Here is a 5,082-nt window from a genome sequence, read left to right on the forward strand (position 1 = left end):
TTGCTTAATGCCCTAGAAAAATTGTTAATCTAGGTGTGGTTTCTCCTGCTGTTTTAGGCAGAAACTTTCTCTTTAGGGCCTTCACATCATGCTTTCTACTTTGAATGTTTTACAACCCACCCCCATCCTTGCCTTGTTTCTACTCACCCTCTGGATTCCACACAGGTGCCCGGTCTCCCAAGAAGCCCTTCTGGCCCCTCCCTCTTATCTGAATTTGCACAGCACCTCCTTCCTATTTCTGCCATTGCATTAATTATTCTCTGTGCTGAAAATCTGGTTTTCCCACTGCTAGACCGTGAGCCCCTTGAGGTCAACGGCCATTCCTGACTGAGTCTGTGTTCCCTGTGCCAGGTGTAACTAGATGGTCCTGTGGGCTTTAATTATTAAATGAAAGGCATGCCTGGAACTCCTGATAATTAATAGGGCCATGTTTTCTAATCATAAGATGGTGGGAGGTGGTTGAAAAGATTACATTTCTCTTGGGGTAGAGGATGTGTGTTTGTCAGTATCCCCAGCAGAGCACCTGGCAACAAGAGTAAATATGCATTAAGGTGAATGTAAAGGACCCAGAAAAATCTTGCCAATAAAATACTAAACTAAAAAAAAAAAAAAAAGAAAAAAAAAAAGAAAGAAAGAAAGAAAGAAAATACAAAGCTCAGAGGGAATGAAGTAGGCTATTTAAGGTGGCAAAGCAGTAACAATTGGGGCGCTGGAGTGAGAGACACCTGGATTCAAATGCCAGCTCTGTCACTGCCTGGCACCTGACCTAGCAAGTTGCGGACTATATCTAAAACTCAGTTTCTTCACCTGAAAACTAGGGATAATAATAATGCTAACATTATAGGGTAGTCGTGAGAATTACTTACAATACTATGCATATGAGTCTTAGCACGAAGCTTAACATAATGGTAACACCAAGCAATGGAAGCAGTTTTTGTATAGCTGCGTACTCTTCCCTTTGCCAACAGATTTGTGAAGGCCTTGAAATACACATTTTTGTGTGTGAAAAAAATTCTCACCGTTGAGATATGTCCAAAATGTTGCTAATCTGATATGTCAGTGAAGGTGGCTAGGTTCCTAGTCATGAATTCACATGAACAATGTACAAAACGTGGAACCTCCTTTTCAGGTTGTATTCTAGGCCTGTGTAAAGTCTTCTTCCATATGCCATCCTAAAGAAGGATCAGTGACATAAATATAGTGCATTTTATAATTCCTACCTTATGGCAATTTTGACACTACATTGTCTTTCCATCCTCTGTGCTACTTAGGGCAAAAATGGTCTCTAATTCACCTTTCCTTGGGCTTTACAAGTAACACATGCGTGAATATAGTAGATAATTTTTATTTTTAGCACTTATCATTGCCGTTCTTGAAAGTTTTTCTTACAGTATTATTATGTTTAATATATTGCTTCTTCTAAGACAGCGGTTCTCAACCTTCCCAATGTCGTGACCCCTTAATACAGTTCCTCATGTTGTGGTGACCCCCAACCATAACATTATTTTCGTTGCTACTCTATAACTGTCATTTTGCTACTGTTATGAATTGTAATGTAAATATCTTCTTGTTTTCCAATGGTCTTAGGCGACCCCTGTGAAAGGGTCATTCAACCCCCAAAGGGGTCGCGACCCACAGGTTGAGAAGCGCTGTTCTAAGAGGTTGTGGGAATCAGAGTTAAGATGGGTGAGATGCATGCCTGACTATTGGTCCTTATTGAAATTCATTACCGGGGCAGCCAAGTGGCTCAGTTAGTTAAGAGCTTGCTCAAGAATGTGAGCTCTGAGCAACTGTGGTTCAAGTCCCTGCCTGAGCTGAGCTGCTGCTGAGCTGCCAACAGGTGGCAGGATGGCTCAGCTAGAAAAAGAGGGAAAAAAAAAGAAATGTATTACCTTTAGATACTGGGACCTCTGTAAAAACAGCATTTTTTTTTCAGCCATTGGCCACTGGAGACAACTGCCCCCTCCATGTCTATAGTTGCTCACACTCTGGGGAGAGCTGTTCTAGGACCTGGGGTCACAGATGTGGCTGCAGGGAGACCCAGGGGCTGGCCGTCCCTCTGTGTATCTCCTCAGCATGTACTTACTGTCAGGTGCACAGCAAATTCTCAAAAATCATTGATCCTGAGTGCTTTCTATCACCAGACAGGGTGAAGGAAGAGTCATGGGAAAGAACCCTGAAGAGCCGCTGTTTCCCAGCTATTGTTAGATGCGTTACTTGTCTTCTTTATGGGAGGTTCTCAGATTTCAGAGTGCATAAGGATCACCTGGAAAAGTTGTAAGATGCGATTGGAGGTGGCTGTGAGGATGGAGGAGACAACTGCAGGTGCTAAGAGAAATCCTAGTCTTGCACGGGAGCATGCCCTCATTCCAAAGTAATTCCAGCAAAGCTGCAGAGCCCAGACAGGAAGCCAGCAGGCTGCGGATGGGTCTTCTGGGGAGGCAGTTTCAGAACCCAGGCGGGAGTAAAACCATCAGGTCGGACTATTAACATGATGCGGACCCTAATCATTGGCTCCTAATCATTGACATGAGAAGACTTGGATCCCTGCAAGATGCACTGACCAGAGTAAAGTGGGCCTTTTATCCTGGAGACACAGAAATGGGAATCAATACTTGAGATGGGGACTAGTGAACTGAGCCCTTTTCTTTATGATACAGACACAACTCAAGCACCTCCCCACTGCATCATGCTGGAATCTGCAGTAACCTGTTTATATTTCTGTCTCCTTCACTAAATGGTGAGCAATTTGAGGGCATGGTCCATGTATTACTACTTTTTGTTTTCATGTCTCTAGTAGTTAGCTCAGAGCTTGGCACATGGTATCTATTCTTTAAATGTTTACTGACTGATGGCATGAGTGGATGGATGGGTGGATTTGTGAATGATTTATTTTCCTTCCCTCCACCTATCCCAAGTTGGAGAGAGGTGCTGAAATCATTCCAGCAGGAAAGCAGAGCTCTCCCAGGATCTGGAGCAAGTCTGAATATACACGTGGGAATTAAATGGTCCCAGATGTCAGGAAAGGTGAACCAAAGAGACTGGGACCAGAAGAGGAAAAATTATGAACAGCTAGTCTTTAGTCATTGACACCTTGCTGTGACTGAATCTGTCATTCTAATCTTTTCTTTTTTAGCAGGACAAGCTTATCAGAAGTGTGTGAAAGGTGAGAAGGAGGGAGAAAAACTTTACATTAATAGTATATTTTATGCAGTTACTCCATGTTTTCAAATTTAAACAATGTAAGGTTCTTTTGAAACAGATTTATTATTTCCCCTTTAAAGATGTGGAAATAGTAATTTGCTTAGAGTCCCAGGGCATTCCAGAGCCAGAGGCACTCGCTCTTGAGTGTTTACCTTAATTTGTGGCACTGGGGACAAAGGGAGAATATTATAAATGCATCGGATGCCTGGGGAGAAGGGCTCCAGGCTCATATTTCACTTCAGTAACCTTGACACACACAACAGGACCACCAAAGCCTAGAAAACCTCTCAGGACAGATTTCATCAATCCTCAATTTGCTTTTCACCAATAATTGCTTATGTACAATGGTTTCTGTGTAGTTTTATTATATTGATTAATTATTAGCCATAGGAAAAATGATATTAATTCAGTTAATAACCAGCAAATCTTTTGTGCATGCATATCTTGTGGCACTTGGCGTTAGGAACCCAAGAATAATAAAATAATAATTATACTTTGTTGAATGACTAGAATGATGCTAACATTTCCCATATATTCTCTTAATTCCTCCTCCCATAAACTCTAATAGACATTATAATCACCTCCAATTGGTGGATGAGGAAAAGAAGGTTTGAAAGGTTAATGAACTTAACTCTCCCTCTTTCAAGTTCTGACCTTGATGATTCATTCTGACTTTAACATCTATATTCTTTCTATTGTAACATGCATGTATCAGAGGCTCGGAATCCATTCAGGAAGTCTGATTATAAATGTATAATTAAGTATAATCACTGATACAAGTTTTTTTTTTTAATTTACAAAGCACTGGAGGGATGGGCTAATCAATTCTTCAGCCAAAGAAGGCAGCAGTGTGGAGATGATGTTCAAAGTGGGCCATAAGTGAGGAATAGTTTGTAGAGAAAGTGCTCTTCTGCCTTGTGTATTAAACTAACTTTAAATTCTCAACAAACAAAAAATCAGGGGGGCAGGGTGTGTGAAGAAACATGTTGACTGTATGCAGCTTCCCTTGGCTCCAGTGCCTGTCACCGCCTATGCTTCCTTGAGACTTGCCTTTCTCCTACTCCATACCTTTGGCTGCTATGCCTGTGTTCACTTTCATAGCTAAACTGACAGTCCATCTGTTCCCAATGAAAAGTACAAATATTCTGATGCAAGCCTTGAATATAGAACTGTCACACAGTTAAAGCAGAGTTGTCAAACATCTTCTCTTCTGAAGGCCAGAGTACATTTTTAGCGCTGTGTTCATGTGACTGTGTTACTCATTCAGGGCCGTGGTATAATCAAGAATATTCTCAAAGATTTCCTGCTGGCACTGGAGGAGTTTGTGCATAGACCTAACTAGTAAATGGGAAATCATTACACATATGAGAGGAACACTCAGCATCCTGGGGTGGGATTTATAATTGACTCTTCAGACAATACCAGCTTCACAAGTTTTATTTCCTGTTCCTTTTCACTGTATCTTTTTTCACCAGTCTCCCTTCTAAGATACCAAAACATGCTTTCAAAATCTGTTCATTTTGCTTGTTTTCCTCAGATTTTTTGTTTTTGTTTTGCTCTATTTATTGCCCAAACAAGATTATAATCGGTCTGTATTGTGCTTCTTGAAGGTAGTCCATTGTGTTAGCTCAGGGTTTGGGAGCCTACAGGCTGGTTTGACCAGGAGCTCCAGAGCTTACCATCATGAAAACTCTTTAATAAAACTCTTTAAGTTTCCCCTTCTGTAAAATGGGGTGATGATAACAATGACTTTATTGAGTTGGTATAACATCAAATGAGATAATGCTCAGAGAAGGCAGGGTATCATTGCTGGTACAGAGGGAGATCTCCATAAAACGTTAGCTTTCATTATGTTTTCTAGCACAGTTCTTGGGACAT

Source organism: Hipposideros armiger, unplaced genomic scaffold (genome assembly GCF_001890085.2).
Source record: "Hipposideros armiger isolate ML-2016 unplaced genomic scaffold, ASM189008v1 scaffold_402, whole genome shotgun sequence".
In the NCBI taxonomy this organism is placed as follows: domain Eukaryota; kingdom Metazoa; phylum Chordata; class Mammalia; order Chiroptera; family Hipposideridae; genus Hipposideros; species Hipposideros armiger.